At 38.9% G+C, this 17,440-nt stretch overlaps 1 long non-coding RNA gene across 1 annotated transcript in view; it reads right to left on the bottom strand.

Annotated features, from left to right (window-relative positions):
• LOC112155637 overlaps nucleotides 1-17,440 on the bottom strand; it is a 64,206-nt gene that overhangs the window by 4,549 nt on the left and 42,217 nt on the right. The window contains exons 3-4 of the long non-coding RNA XR_002920820.2: nucleotides 1,737-1,818; nucleotides 129-192 (exon numbers count right to left, since the gene is read on the bottom strand). This is a non-coding gene — a long non-coding RNA (uncharacterized LOC112155637). The remainder of the gene's footprint in view (nucleotides 1-128; nucleotides 193-1,736; nucleotides 1,819-17,440) is intronic.

Raw genomic sequence — 17,440 nt, 5'->3', positions numbered from 1 at the left:
GACTCCGGCTTCCTCCCACCATCCAAAAACATGCTTCATAGGTTCATTGGTGACTCTAAATTGCCCCTAGGTGTGAATGTGAGAGTGTGTGTGTGTGTGCGATTGAGGCCCTGCGACAGACTGGCGACCTGTCCAGGGTGAGCCTCGCCTTCGCCCATCAGTAGCCGGGTTAGGCTCTGGCACCCCGCGACCCTGAAAGGGACAAAGCGGACAAGAAGATGAATGAATTTACTAAAAATCTTTTTCAAATGGCAAATTATTTAAACCAGTGCATTGTGCTCTTTACTGATCAATCAAATGCAAACTTCTGAGTACAAATCTGTTTGGAGTGTGAAACTTAAAAAATAATAATCCCGGACACGACTTCAACTGCCGCTTCAAATCAAGGGGGAGGGCTAAGGGGAAGGGAGAAGGGGAGTATTCGGATCAGGCCAAAGAGACTTCAGGGAATTTTTCAGGGCACCAAATTTTGGAATTGTGGATTTGGAGACTGAAAAAAATTGCAAATGTTCTATACAAAGTTATCCCAACCTTCTTTACGTTGACTTTTTTAGTCCAAATAAATATTTTAGGAGTTTTATCTAAAAGACCAATTCAAGCTAGAATGATGTGTTTCCCTTTTGTGAAACATTCTATGATTCAGTTGGAATCTAAATTCTTTATATGTTTTTTTTAATCATGCTAAAATGTGTGTAATGATGTAATCATCTGCATAAAAAACACTTTTTGTATACCAGTAAAATAAAACATGTTGGGTATAGAGGGTGTCAAAGATTTTAGACACATTTATTGAAATATTTTACAATTCAAACAAAGTAGCTTCTTTTAATTGAAATTAAATGCTTGAAAGCTTTAGCTGAACATTTTTGCTTAAACTATGCTACTACACTATAGCCTGTTCAGTTGAAAACAATTCTTTAAAAAAGAGACAAGAGACCACAAGGCCCTGTCTGAGCAGAGACCAAGTCCAAGATCCCAGATACCTCAAAGGCCTCACACAGCCCAAATGAAAGGCCTACCACCACCACCACCTAAGAGCTTCGAGCATACCCAAGACCACCTGAAGATCCCCACATGGCATTTGCTGGTGGTCACTCTCCTTGCATAGTTTGTGCATGTGATAAAAAGAGTATGTGTACTAAAAGGAACAATTCAAATTTGGTAGGAGACAGTCGTCACAGACTCCCCAGTTCATGGAGGTGCCAGTGTTGACATGACAAATCTTCAATTAAATTTTACAATGGACGTTTCACTCGGGATTGTTTGCTTAAAACGTTAACTTATGATGCTAGAAGCATTTTACCACTCAGACAAGGGTCCCCTTCAGCGTCTGAAGGTGGAGGAGAAAAATCCTCAACCGCCACAGAACGTTCTGAGGAGATACTAGCATCATTTTGCTTGGTACCACTCTCTGTATTGAAGACGCAGAGTGACTATGTTACCTCAAGCTAACCTCACTGTCAATTGCCGATCCTAACCACACCTCCCCCGGTTAGCCCGCCCTGTTTTTGCTTTTATCAAATCTGGGCTGTGAGTGGATTCAGCCTCCAACTGTCCTGTTGTTTTACCCTGAAAGACTTTAGAAATTAAATTCAAGTCTAGATTTATCTCTTCTCGCTGGATGTGTTATCGATAAGCAAAAGTTATGGTGTTCTCCACACCTTGTCCTCTCCCTAACCTCCCCTTCATGTCCTTTGCACAGAATGGGAAACTCCATGCCCCCCTCCCACCACTACCTTCTCTTGTCCCGGTCATGGCACGTCTCCTGGGGCACACCAGGCTGCGAGGTGGGCCCCTCTGGCCGTCTGAACTGAGGATCTGTTTAGTAAAAAAAAAGGAATGTATGGCGTCTGAATGAATGCACCCAAATAGCAGAAGTACCCGGGTGAAGGTACAAAGAGAAGAGATGACACAGCTAGGCCCGTTTGTTTCATCTTTTATTCGCTCCCCGAGGAGAATGGAGGGATGGACTTACATTGATAAGACGAGTTAGCGGGCTTTGTTGATCACAAGAAAGAGTGGGGAGGAAGGGTCATGGGAAAAAGACGACTCCACCAATTTTCTAATGTGGGTTAATATTTTATGTAAAAATGTGATTTAATGGGAAGAATCCGTGTATGTGTGCAAACAAACGCACTGTTCTGTCGTTAACAGTCGACAGAGTTTTACTCAAATTAACCCTAAAAAAACACAGAACCCTGATTGATCGATGGCCAGCCTTTCAGAGCAAACATTCATGTAGAACTCTGTGATTGGGTGCACAAACACCTGTTCCACACAATCTCTACTGGCTACAGAACAAGACTGGACGGCTTCAAGGTTTTAGGAGAAATCAGACATTTTTGTTGAGGAACCATTAAAGGCTAAATATTGAAAGGTTGAAATGATCAATCACCTTCACAGGCAAAAGTAGAAAACTAGACACTTTCATGACCATTGCAGTACAGGCGTCTAACTCTTTAATATTCCAGACGGATTCTGTAGCGGAGAGAAGTAGCTTTGCAAGGCTAGTTTTATGTTAATTGAGTAAACATTTCAGCAGAAGTTCATTGTTGATGCAGAAGTTAGCTTCTGCTAATATGATAAAAGAACATGGTAAAAACAATTTTCATTGAAGGGGTTCTTTAAATGTTCATGTGTGTCTGAGAAAAAAAAAAGTGTTTTTGGAGAGTTTTTACATCTTTAAAACATCCATAATCCCTCTTTTCCGCAGTTTGCTTATTGACTTTTGTATTTGCAAACTGGTACAGAATTTAAAAAACAAATGGAAGTGATATTAAACCCACTATTTGACACAAATCACAGACAAAGTAAAAAGACATAACATAAAACAGCACAGGACTGTGTGAAAAATAAAGGAATGCAAAATATGGCATAAAACAACAAAACGGAACAAAAATAAATAATATAAATAAAATTAAAACAGATACTTGTTACAAAAACTGTATATCCCATCCCTCTCCCAATTACTCTGTAACAAATGGACCTTCAATATAAACATAAAAAGGGTCAGAACATCTATCTGCATATCTTCTCAAGGTGGCCGGTCTCCAATAGACACCAGTTCTAACAGGTGCTTGTTATGTAAGACACCTATCTCCGGCGGCCACATTTTTGGGAATAAAAAATGGGGCTACTATTAGAAGATATACAGTATTCCTAATTCATAGATTGAACCTATTTAAGTTTATTTTTTGAATGAAACTCCTGCAATAAACAAGGTACCACCATAAACCAGATCGCTTAACTTGACATTACCACTTCTGCTAAAGGACACAAGTCCTAATGGTTTGCTGGTCTCGCTGCATCTGCATCTTTCACTTAACCTTGTCTTAAGAGGACCAATGATACTCTCTGGTTCATCACATTACTTACATACGTGCAAACTCCTCCCATGCTTTCAAAACCTACGAGCCAGTGTGACTAGAGTCCAACTTTGTCCAAACCTTTAACTTTGGTAAATATCTATGTAGATGTTGGTCATGATATAAGCAACTGGATGGCTCAGTTGGCTGTGAGTAACCCTTGTGCTATCCTAGGTATGTTGATGTTGGGAGTGGGGTCATCTGGACCCAACAAGACAGCAGGTCAAACATTTTTTTCCCCCCCCAAAGATTTTTGTTTTTTTCAATGGTGTCTACAGTTGTCATGGGATGGATAACACGTCAATGTAAGGCTTGGGTCATCTGGACCCCATACAATGGCACAAGGGTTAAGATTGGCGCTTCAGAAACAAGGGTTTATTTGCCCGATGAGCTTATTCCAGTGTGGGTCCCTAGGCAAGGGCCTTCAAGCTACTGTAGCCATAAGGAGGGATTCAAGTCTGGGTGTCCTTGTGCCAGACCCAAGCCCAGATAAAGTACAGAATTGTGCTTTGGAAGGGCAATCTCTGCTAAAACCAAATGTGGGGAGCAGTGAAAGTTGATTTGTCGTGGTGTACCCTGATTTGCTGAAACAAAACATCACGTTGATAGTTCATACTATCTCGCCAATCACTGACTGTTCTGTCAGAAGTTCCATCAAATCCTGAGTTCATTCCTGACCTGGTATGTCTACAAGTCTTTCTAACAATCATGTAATTTTTAAGAGAATTACCCAATAGGCTCAACTTTTCTGGACTTCAGGTGATGTCATCTATAAAATTCCTTGTGCTATCCTTGCTATGTTGACATTGGGAGTGGGGTCATCTGGACCCCATAAGACAGTGCGCTCAACTTTTTTGTTCAGTGATTTTTGATTGTCGCTGGTGTCTGTGGCAGACATGACATCCTGTCCACCTTCATCCACATTTGTCATGGGATGGATAACACGGCAAATGTAAGGCTTGGGTCATCTAGACCCCATAAGGTAGCACAATGGTTTAAGCAACTCTGCACAATCCTCCCATTTTCCTGTCAGTTTGTCCTATCCCCTCCTCGGGCCCCACACTTGCCATTGCTATCAGCAGGGTGTAATGTCCCCCCATTACGTTCGGAGTCTCCGTAGACCTTATCAGCTCTGCTTCTGTTACCATGTCTCCTCTGCCGCTCCGGCCTCCGTCCCCGAGTCCGTCTGTTACGGAACACTGATAGATGCGTGTCGTTTCAGATAGGAAATCTGCCACTTATCTGGAGCGGTTTACATTTACCGATCCAACAGTCGAACCAGCGGAGGGCGAAAGGTCAGAGATCTGAGAGGACATCCAGCAAGCTTTTTTAGCCCTGAGGGCGAATCCCGCTGGAGCTCTTTTCACACGTGAACTATTGTCCTGAGATGTTTCACAGGGATGTCATGTGAGAAGGCGGATATTCTCAGCGTCTCCTCAGTACATTCTGATACGCGTCTCACTGATAGCACAAGAAAAGGCTTGCCTGACATTATTGATGTGCTGTCCACAGAGTACTTTCACTTGTCTATGAATCACCTCAAACACTCCAGACATTTTCTACTGACTGGAATTTTTTTAGGATAATTTTTATACAAATTATACATTTGAGCAATAGATACAAAAATTAACTTTTGCCAAATTGTAAAATAAAATAATAAATTGTGGGATGCAAATGTTTGTGCTTCCTTTAATCCTTTACTCTAATATGGTATTTAGCTCCCTCTTGTGGAGAAAGCTGGAACAAAGGTGAGCGTCCACAGGTGCTGCTCATACTTTTTAAACATGAGATATCCTATTTAGGACAGTTTTATCCAAAAAGCAGATGAATGTGTGTGTTTATGAATTTTGTATTTTTTGTACATTTACTGCAAATTTCTTGTACGTTAGCTTTGATGTTTCACAGAAAATAGTTAAATATGAGTTCATTTATGAAGATCTTAGTCTGTTTGAACAAAAAGGGGAAACTGCTGTAGTAAAATTATACACATAAGCTCTAAGACTGGAGTGAGAAGTCTTACAATCGCCTGAAATTTGTGTTTTTGATCAAACTATTGATCAGGTGAGTTCACCATATTTCCATTAGTTTATTACCTCTTTGGTGCCATCAAAAACCATCCATGAAGGATCTTTAGCTTCCAGGTTATTCCTACTAATCAAGTATGAAGTTTCAAATCTGTAAGATTCAAAAATTATATTCATCACTAATTGATGTAAATATCTAAATTTTCCTGGTAACTTCCTGGTTGACATCAGAAGCACACAAATCATAAATGTTGATTTGGATCATTTAACAAACAACACTGAAAATGTTCCCCAGTTTGTCTATCCTTAATGTTTTACTAACTACAGTTCCAGTAGATCAATGTGAATGAAAAAACAGCAACACCTAGTTGTGTTAGCATATTTACAATAAAACCCAAACTTGTTTTAATTAGCATAACCAGGATTAATCCATACAGTGGGCACTCCGAATTATGAGGAGTAATGTTGTTTTTTTTTGTTTTTTTTAGTGAAGGCTTTTATGGGTCGTCTTTTAGCACAGAAAATACAATCCTTAAAATCTAACATTTTTCAGCAATTCTAAGCAAAAACTAGTGTGTCTAAATTGTTTTTTTTTTAACTTTAAAGATGACAAATCAGCGATCTCAGACATCCAAAATTGCACATTTTTCTGAAAAAGATCACAAATATTTGAGTATTTGGTTAAACATTACAGCCCTATTTTTTCTAAAACATGATAGCTAACACTACAAGCATTTTGTTAAAATATAAACACCCCAAACAAACAGAACTGCGTCTGTACTCTCTGGAGGTTGTGTAATGAAGCGTCTATTTTTGCTTTTTGTAGGAAAATTATCTGACAAAAAAAAACAGCGATGACAGCTGAGAGAGCTACGAGGTAAAGACGCAGAGAAAAATCGAAAGATGATTTCAGGCTTCAAAGCGCCGGACTTTGACGCGCTCATTAAGGTAGAAACACCTACAAAATCTCGCAAACCTCAGCAGGTACGAACAATAAAGTTTTTGCACGTCATAAAGGCTAGATGAAAGAAAAGCAGGAGTTCTGATGAAAGACGTGAAATGACTTGAATTAAGCGGTTAAACGTCCTGCTCGCACATTGAAACCAGCTGCTTTTCGCCGGCAGGTTTGGCGGCCGTGGCTCCTAATGCGCGCCGATGTAAGGAGTCTGCGCTCCGTGGGGTGTGGGGGTCTGGTACGGACGTGGGACCCAGACAGGCTGCTGTGCTGGAGCCCTCCACACCTCCAGGCTGACACAGAGCTCCTGCAGCATTCCCCTCACACCCCCGTTATTAGAAGCATGACTTCGCAGACTTGTCGGTTGGTTTGGAGGAGCGCCCTGGTGGCCGAGGTGCCCGTCGTTTTGGCCACCGGGGCTCGACTTGATGCGGAGCTGATGGATTTCTCCCATGGTTTGGTAAGACAACGTATTTGATCAGAAACAGCGTCTGAGGTGAAGCTGGAAGGAAAAGCGAAGCTTTGACAAGAACAACGCTGACAAGTCATTCCTCAGTGAGAAGCGAAACTTCGGCCCACATGTGCTGGAGGAGCTGCCAGGAGCCCATCAGGATCCGTCGGACTGTCATCCTCGTGTTTGCGGAGCGGCCGCTGCCAGCTGTGCTACAACAGAAATAAACAAGGAACCAGTTTGAAGCAGACTTTCACAACCTGGCTTTGGGCCGCTCCTTCAGACTCCATCAGGAAATCTGTAGCTTTAGCCTACAAAGATCTGATTTCTTTACTGTTACATTTTCATAAGGAACTGGGCTTTTTCCCTTCACTCTAACATGTTTTACAGATCTTTTGCTGGATTTAAAAAAAATAAAAAAACACAAAACATTTTTTATTAACGTACATGTAAATGTTCCACATTTCTTGAGCTAAAAGAGGAATTCAGTTTCTTCAGCGTCTTAGCACCAAAACAGTATTTGAATTTGTATTGAACGAGCTCCACTGAAGTCTGCGAGGCTGCAGCCCGAGAACCCTGTACCTAACACAACGAGATGGCGCTTTGAACGGACTAGAACAGTGTTTTGGACACGCGCTTTGTACGCGATAAAACTCAGATTTTTACACCCGTCTTGGAACAACTTCAGACTATGACAGGGCAGACTAAACAGCCATCCTATGACAGTAATTATTACAGTTCTCACTTATCAGAGTCACTGAACGCACCGGGACTGAAGTCCCCCCCCTCATCGATTTTGATTGGTCCTCGTTTTAGCCCCGCCCCAACGCGCCCCAGAGGGCCAAAAGTTTTGCAACTGAAACTTTCAGATTCGTAAACGAAAAAAACGTTTTGAAACTGAAAAAAAAAGATTTGAAACTGAAAAAAAAAAAAAAGTTTTGAAATTGAAATTTTGAGTTTTGAGACCTATTTTTTCCGCCCAAACATTAGTATTTTTTTCAAAATATTTTATTTCGGTTTGAAATAATATTGGCCCAGATTTAGCTCCATACAGAACCTGTTGGAATTACTTTGTTGCGTAAACATAAATGATCAAAAAGTTATGGTAATTCAAAGAACACCATCATTAGAGTCAAACCTCCAGCTTTGATAGTCTTATTTAGCATCGTTCTATGACTGTTCTCTCAATTAACATAATTCTGAGTCTTCAAAGAGATACGGTAGTTTAAAGAGTGTGTGTAGTGTTAAAGGGTAATTAAAAAATGTAAACATTTATCTGGGTTTTTTCCATGCAGAACATGTCAATACTGTTTGTTAAATATTAATCAATGTCATTCATACTAGTCTTTATTTTTAAAAAATCAAAGTGTTTTCTCCCAGAATTGCAACCAAAGAACTAAAGCTGAAAAAAGAAAGCTACATGTATCCGTTTGTGGGGTAATAGGATTAAGACTAATCAGAATTAAGCTGTTTTAAAAAGAAAAGTGAAATTCCTATTGTGGCTCTACTGGCAGAACTTTTAATAAAAGTCATGATTGGTGAAGAAACTTGACTTTTTAATTCAAAGATACGATTGCTGAAGAGCCTTTACTCATAATGAAAAATACTTTAGAATTCTGTACCACACTGTTGACTCTATTGTAAAGGCAACCAAATGTGTGAGACAAGAAAAAGGTAAAGAGCTGAACGATATATTAGATTAATGTACTAAAGATAACAAACAAAACCAGGAAAATCTCAGCAGCTTGATAACTTTAGAGAGAACCAAAGCCTACGCAACTAAACAGCCTAAATATAAAAAGAAAAGAACATACATTTTCCTCAAAACCTTCAAAATAAAAGTCACAAACGTACATACTCAATGAAAGGTAAAGAATGTATAGAACATGGCAGCTCCATTAATTTGAGCCCACCGGCCTGGTGTCACCACAATTGGACAACAAACGGGGTTCAAGTTAATGCTAAAGTCACAGTGTGACATTTGTTCTCCAAAGGTGACCCATCCTCTAGTGGTCACGAACCATCAAATGGTTCCTGAAACATTTGGTGTTTTTTTCCCCCTCAATCTTGTCCTTTAATCCATGGTGTTTGGTATGAATCAACCCTGGTTTTGAACTCAACACTTTCCAGTCTCAGGACAGACACTCTACCTCAAGGCCACTGAGTTATGACCCAACTCTTCTTTTATACTGGTCATAAGACTTCAACCTGACCACAGTCAAAGTATGGTTACGGGGTCAGACAGACGACAAACACAAACCAGAGGAACCGTGGTCCAAGAACCCGATTTTATTCTGGGCTTCTGATGTAATTATTTGGTAACAAACTCCTCTGAGCTTCTTCATTTCAGTACACATTAATATTTGTGATTTATCTGCATGCACTATTGTGTATCGAATGTTCAGCCATTTTTGCACACAGAATCACACACGTGTGTAATGCACACCAGACTGGAGTTTGTTCATCTGTACGAGTCCGGTCAAACATTTTCTATTTTTTATCCAAAACCAAAGTGACCGGCCAAGTGCTTCTGACCTCGACACAACACTCACGCGGGAGTTGTGTAACGGAGAGCAGGAGTGCATCTCCGTTTCCAGATGGACAGATGGATCGAGGCTCCGTTTGGCTCCTTCGCTTGTTTGTTAGGTGATATATGATGTTCTGCTCAGCGGCCCCTCAGAGCCGACCGCTGCATCTGTCCTACCTTCTGCTGTGCAACAGAAAGTACGGTTCAGGTGTTTGATAGAAACTGAAGATCTTCATTTAAACACAACTAAAGCTGATAAAAGAACAAAGTCAGACTAAACCAGAGCTCTGCAATCTTTAGCAGTAAAAGAGCCAATTGGGCCTTTTTCTTATTTATTAAAACCAAGTTAGAGCCAATAAGTCTTATATTAAATTTGATACTGCTTTGCTTTGTTACCTTTTATAATAAGTATGTTTTTTTTGATTGAATAAAACAAAAATGTGAAGATAAAAATGTAAATTTTTTTTTTTTTTTTTTTACTTTGTACAGAATTTTGAATGACGTCCTTTCAAAACAAAAGACGCCATGTGGCAGAGAGGATCCCCCCAGCCAAGTAAATACACTCCTATGAAAGGTTTTTAACAACTCAAAACAAAAATGAAATTTTCTCTTGTTATAGCAAGATAAAATAAATGTTCCAACAAGTAAGACCTTGGATTCTTTTTTTCTGTTTGATAACACAACAAGATGCATTCAAATTTCTCTCACGGCACTAGTACCCATCCTCATCTATCAAAGGAGACGTCTGCATCTTATTCAGTTGCTCCTCTGTCTTTCATAAACTCTTATTACATGTGCCACAAGGTTAGGCATCATTTCAAACCATTTGATAAACTTGAATTCAAGTTAAACTATCTCCAAATAATTGGACTCTTACTGTCCGTGTCGTTCTCTGATTCAAAGTAGAACAGGTCAAAGACGAGCCTAACATCATCATCTTCCAGTTTCTTCTCCATCCGTAGTTGTAAACATACACTCAGGCCGCCCTTTAAGACATTTTTACTGTGGAGAACGTAAAGCTTCACTCCAAAATGTTGTTCAAGTCTGGACGGAGAAAAAAAAAAAAAAATCCCATCTCCACTTGCAAAACAACTGCTGGCATGAACCCGAGGCTTTGAGGGGAATGTTGGGAAGTCGTCTAGGGGGGCTTGGCTTGTAAATCCTGATGATTTTCTGATGGAAACTTCGTCTGTTTGCTGAATATTTGTGCTGAATCTAAATTGATGGCACCCAGGAGGGAGATCATAGTATACAGTCTGTGCTGAACTGCAGCTTAGCCAGAGAGACGAGCTCCATCTCTGCTGAAGGCCGTCTCTACCGAAGGAGTCTGCCGTTTCAGCTTTGGTGAACAGATTATTTTATCAGAGATTAAAGCTGTGCTTCGTTCTGACTGCTCAGCTTTCCAACAGCAAACCTCTGATTAAGGAAACTGACAATATTTACCATCCACTCCCTAATCTGTCCCAGCTTATCGCCGAAGGCCAGACAAAAGTACAAACTTTACCATAGTTGAGGAAATTTGTCATAGCCGACTGTCAAAACTTAACAAAACCCGACTACAGATGAAAGGTTTGTGGAGTTCCACACTTTCTTCTTGGCTATGGAGGCTGTTCCTCAGGTTTGTGTGTAAAATGCTCAGAACCGACCCCTGAAGCTACAGGGTTGCATAAAAGGATGGCGACGGCGTTGGATAAAGAAAATTCAAGAAATTAGGAGAAACAAAGTCACTGATTTGAGTCTGGGAAAAATTAGAGTCTTTTGAAAAGTTTCCATGATGAGAACCATGATCCGCAAATGGGGAAAAGTTAAGAGGACAATGGAGAACGTTCTCTGGAACACCAAACGAGCCAAAAGCACATAAAGGCCTATCCCAAAGGTCATTGAAAGAGCAGAACAACAAACTGCAGAACTCAGCTGACTCAATTAGAATCAAGATTCATAATTCGTCCAAAAAGAAGAAAGATTTGAAGAAAAATGCTGCTAAACAAACAGAAGACAAGAAAACAAGTCCATTGGTCAACTACTCAAACACGCATTAAACTTTAAAAAGATAAAATACAAAGAATTAAACAGTGTTCACAAAAAACAAAAATTATTTAATTCTTTTTTTTTTAGTTAATGGTATCCTAACCAGCTTACTTTTCCATATATTCAGAACATGCAGGTTTGGATATCTTCTATATTTACCCTGGAAAAGACTAAACTACAGTTCAGTAATAGATGTAAACTTTTGGTAAGAGAAGTGATGAATAAGCATGACAGGATGGAAACTTCGACTGGAAGTTGTTCCACCAATATTCCAAAATTTGGGGGTTTAATTGCTGTGATGTAATTTATACATTTCCTCAGTTTTTGTCTTAGTTTTCTTTTCTTTTACTCTGTTGAATAAATACCCTTGAAAACGCTCGGCAAACATTTCTTTATTCCATCGGATGTAACAAATGTCCACCACTATCTTGGTGCCAGAAGTGGGATTCCAAATGCGTTTGTCAGAGCTCGGACCAGATGGACTGATCAAACTGAATCACACACAATTCTGTCAATCAAACATTTTGAACGCTGGATGAGAAGGCCAGCAGGCTCCACCTACATTATGAAAAGGACCCTGAGAACCACAGTTTATGACTTGAATAACTTGCACTAATGGAAGCAATTAATGAAAAAATACGAGAATTAGCAAAGACATGGGATTTTGGCTACTTCCTGTTTGGAACGCCATAGAGGAGGAGTCACTCAGTTCGGTTCTCGTATACACTCATTGAGATCAACCCACCTGCCAGTCAGTGAAACATCAATTATTTACACAGATTTTTAGCTCTATAAAACCGAAGCAGCAATTTGTTTCTTTATTAATCACTTCGAAAATGAATGTAAAAGAAATGTCAAAACAAGCAGTTCTATGAATGTCCACAAGGGGCTGGGTGATGGAGAAAAACATGTTTTAAGTTTTTCCTAAGTAAAATTTAAGGGTGAATTCAGACTGGAGAAGTCAGTTGATCCAGATTGAAGGTTAAACCTTGCATTTGGTCTGTATTCAGACTGTCATAAACCGGATATTTTTGTTTTGAACCAAAGCTTGTAAACAAAACCATGTGACTAAATATCTGTTGAGTCATTGGCCAGGAATTATGGAGGCGGGGCAAAGCAAAAACAGAAAGAATAATGGAAGTCAGTACTACTTTTGCTTTTAGTTAATAATAAATTAGGATGATTAGAATGTACATGACAAGTTATGCAGACATGAAGGATCCTACAATCACTTGGGAGAAGAAGGTGAAGCCAGAGTGATGAAACGCTCAACAACTCGACCCGGCTGTCAAAGGAAAGCCGGCGCTCCGAACGCCGGGGCTTGTGTGTGAAAGGACACGTTTGACATGAATTTATGTGGGAACAAATGCAGGGTTCTTTGAAATGTGCACTGGGATGCTTCACATAAGAAGCCAATCATCTGGCGTGACAGCTTGATGGACTCTGGTGCAGTATATTAACATGGAGACAAATGGGCCGATCATAAAGCTTCACAACACTCAGACAGGCTGCTACTAGTCCTCTCGGGGGGTGGGGGGGGGTGTCAATGCCATCCACATCTGTGGATGTTTATCACATCATTGAGGAAAGAACAGAGACGAGGATCAAGAAGAAGAGGAGTTGATGAGAGTGATTGTGTTCTTTCAGACAAACAATTCTCTACCAGCTTTGTTTCAGTGTCAGAAAGTCAAAATCACCAACAGACCTTAAATAATCTAACATCACAGGTCCAGTTTGCATTCATGCATCAATCTCTCTCAGTTTTTATGCAAAAAAAACATGGTTCTTTTAAGTTTTTGAGATGATATGTGGGTCACTGCATCTGTATTATTTATTATTTTTAGTCACAAATACTTTAGAGTCATAAAGAAACGTGAAAGACCACAACATTATTCCAACCACTTTTGTTTTATAGAAGGAAAGCAAAACATATGTAATTTAATGATTAAATTAGAGCAATACACTTTAAATTATTTTTAAGCATGAAAGTTGAATTGTAAATATCAACTTGTTTAGTAAAATCTGAATTTGATCAGTTTTTTCTAAATGAGTTTGCTCATTTTTTTATGTATTTACTAGTGGTGCCACAAACGATTATTTTAATTAATTATGAATTATTTCTTCCGATGAGTCGAGTAATACAGAAAGTGGATGTAAAATGCACATCTTAACCATCATTAACTTTAAGATAACAAAATATAGAATTTCCTACGATGATGCAATGAATCTGGCCGCTGAAGTTGCTGAAATTGATAGCTAAAAACGCTTAAGTGGATAGATAGCTGTAATCGTTGAAGTTGATAGCTGAAATTGCTAAAGCTAATAGCTGAAATTGCTGAAGGTAATAGCCAGCTAAAATATTAAATTAGCCTAAAAAAAATAAGAAAGCCAAGTTAGCCAAAACAGCTAGCATGCAGTTGAAATATTAGCTAAACAAGAAAATAGCCAAAAAACTGAAAAAATCCTAAATTAGCAAAAAAAAAGCTAGCATGTAGGTGAAATATTAGCTAAACTCCAAATTAGCCAAAAAACCTTGATAAGTACCAAAGTAGTCAAAAAAGCTAGCAGAATGCCATTATAGCTTTCAACTTTACTACACTCCAACTCCATGTAATAAAAAGTAACGACTAATCAACTATTAAATTAGTCATCAACTATTTTTATAGTCGATTAGTCGTCGATTAATCGACTAATCGTGGCAGCCCTAATTTACATGTGTCAATATTAGCATAGACCAAACCGGTCCTGGGCGAAATAGGATTTTGGCGCAACCCACTCCACCCCCCACAGCACCACCACTACCATCACCATCCGTGTAGCACAACCTAATAAGACAAAAAATAAAACCTGTATCGCCAGTTAAATTCACCTTTTTCTACCAAAAACAAGCTTTTTTCCAACCAATTGTATGTCAAACAGTCAAACCTTTGCGTTGAACCTGTTTTTCCTCCTCTTCCTTCCTTTTTTCCCTTAAAGCTGACACTCAGGGCTTGTTTTGCTGTTTTTTTTCATCCTTGAAAAGTTTTAATCCTTTTGCTCTTTTGGGGGTCCAGATGACTCCAACCATATATTGATGTGTGATTCCTTTCATGACAAATGTGGACAGGATTTGTATGTCTGCCATGGACATTAGTGAAACTCAAAAATCAACGATTTAAAAAAAAGTTCAGCGCACTGTCATGTGGGGTCCAGATGACCCCACTTTTAATCTAAACAAGTCAAGCAGAGTGGAGCACTAACAGCGACAACACCGCAAGGCCCTCCTCTCCCCCACCTAGCTCAGACAGTGGCAGCGAGTAAGGAGTGGTGCTGCACCGGGCAAAATGACTGGTTATGTCAAACTTACTATTTATTTAGATAATTTATTTTAGTGTAATTACTTTTTTCATTTATACATAAAATGAGTTGTGAATCAAACTGTTTAAAAAAAGAAAAAGAAGTTACATCACCAGCGCTCATCATCATCTATCAAAGGAGACGTCGGCATCTTATTCAGGCCATAGAGCATCAAGCTACACGCGAGCGGCTACGACTGATGAGATTTTAAGAAACTGATGTGGGTGGATTTACAGAGTAGTCATGGATTCAACAATTCTGCATGATACTCTCAACTTTTGATGAGCTGTGTGATGCTGTGGGACCTCTTGTGGTTTTGGACTGTTGGTCACATGACTCATGGAATTTGAAAAAAGTGTCTCCACTACCGTTTTGTGAAATATGTCAATTTCAATACGCCTCAAAAACTAGCTTTTCTATAAATGTTCGTTTTTTTGGAAATTGTCGTGTTGCCATTAGATTAATTTATCAAAAATCCAATTTGCGCAATTTTATAGTAAACGGAAACGCAGCTATAGTCAGTTTAAGTGAATCTCAGCGATTTTTAAAACAGTTATGATAACTATAGAGTTGTACAATGATAACGTGACTCAACAGTTTTTGCACTTCATATGCTGTAAATTATTTAAGGTCCAGAAAGAGTTTAATTGAAATTTTTGTCCAGAAAAGTTTAGTTTCCATATTTTTCTGCCTGACTTGATTAATATTATTTATTAAAGAAACAGTGTGGAGTCAAACGCACTGAATTTTTGACCCGTCCACACCATTTTTTTGGTTTTTGTGAAAGATTTGCTTCCTTTAAATAATGACCCCATCTGTATTTGAGCTCTCCAGTGAGAACGAATGTGCCTCCTCAGCCTCCTCTCCTTTATTCCCCATTAGTTTGTTGTTTCTCTTTAATGCGGCGGAACGACAGCTTGAGTAGGATTGATGGATGTGGCTGATGGACACCGAGACGGAGGTCCTGCAGCCTTTCCATCTGCCTGGCTTTGGCCCGACACCGAAAGAAGAAAAAAAAAGATAAAGAAGAAAAGATGGAACGGCGAACGCCAACTCAAATGAACTTTCTTACTTTCCAGACTTCAAAACAAAAGGGTTTGATCTGGTTCTGAGGCTGTAAAGATGGATCGGAGACACGACTGAGGCTTTGGTGTGTTTCTACATGCCTGATACAAAATGTCATTTTTTTTAAAGCACTTAACTGTACTGAAAATCAAAACCATATACAGAGGATCAAAAACAAACCAGAGTCATCGTTTGCCAACGAGTTAAATAAAGAGTTTTAACTTGTGACCTGCTGAAAGTTTTAGCTGCAACATTTGGGAAAAACATGGAAAGTCCTGGAAAAACAAACAGGGACAGCGTAAATAGAGGTACGGTTTCAAACCTCAGAGCTCCTAGGACCTAAGAGAGGAGATTCAAATGTAAGAGTTTAAAGCGGGACCGATGACCCCGTCTGACCATGTGCAGAACAGTTTCCAGCGGCTGAAGCCCACATGGATCCAGTTGGATCCATCAAAGGCAAGAGGTGAAAAAATAAACTTTTTTATATCATTTTTCTCTTTCAGAAAGTCTCCAGAGCTGAACTCCAAACACCCGATGGACCGGCGTTCACACCGGTTCTCTTGTTCGTACACGCCAAACCGGTGTGGGTCAGTCAGTGTGATTGCATGTGTAAAGTTGGCCGTCTTGATTGATGTGGCCTGTCCGAGACGTGTTTATTTTCTGCCATAATTACAGAGGGCTGGTGCAGATCCACAGAGAAAGGACAAACAAGCAGAGAAGAACAAATAAATGGTGTAAATCAACAACAAAACGACGGAGAGAAGAAGTGAGGAGGTGGAACAGGAAGTTTTAGATCTCGATTTTTAGCTTTAAAAAATGGACAAACACTGACGTTTAGACCAGATTGTGGCATCAAATCCCAACATTTACCAAGAACCAATTGTAACTTTACCCTCAATACTTTTAGTTTTGCTTTACTGTTATTATCAACACCTTTTTTTTTTAGAAAAAGGCAATTTTTTCTTCGCTTTTTTTTTTTTATTAGAAACATACAAAGGTATAAAAACCAAACTGTTAATGTTTTATATTTTATATTGTTTTAATAGATTGCAAAATATTTTCAAGCAATATATATACTGAATATATTTAAATTTATTTTTGCCTTAATGTACATCAGCAACAAAGCCACATTTTTTACCTGAATATTAATGAGAAAATACAATTATGTTAATTAATATAAGACTGAAACATTTGAAAAAAGGTTTGAATATATATATATATATAAACCTCAAAATGAAAATATATTTGAAAATCAGGAAATGTGATAATTAAAAATGTAAATACTTTCTCAAAATGACATAAATAATCTAAGCAAATTTTTTAAAAAATACTTTTTTTTTTAATAGAGAACAGTTTCAAACATGTTTCAGAGGTAACATTTTTTTTAGTTTACTTTGTGAAATATTTTAGATTTTTAGTCGCATCTTTGTACGGTGGCCCTGAAGTGCAAATCACAACAACACATCTCTCAATGCAAAAACCATCAAGGATCACAACAACAACTAGAAAACTAAACTAAACTCCAGAAACCAAATTGGAGGAAAATGAAAAAAAAAATCCCAGAAAACAAAATGAAATGCTAGAAAAACAAATGACAATGAGGGAAAAGGTAGGTACTATGGGATATCGCTGATGGAATCAATACATTTTCATTCTCAGGTCTTCACATATTGACTAAGGCTGGGAATC

The sequence above is a fragment of the Oryzias melastigma genome, linkage group LG18 (assembly GCF_002922805.2).
Source record: "Oryzias melastigma strain HK-1 linkage group LG18, ASM292280v2, whole genome shotgun sequence".
Classification (NCBI taxonomy): Eukaryota; Metazoa; Chordata; class Actinopteri; order Beloniformes; family Adrianichthyidae; genus Oryzias; species Oryzias melastigma.
This window is presented reverse-complemented; position numbering and strand designations above follow the sequence as displayed.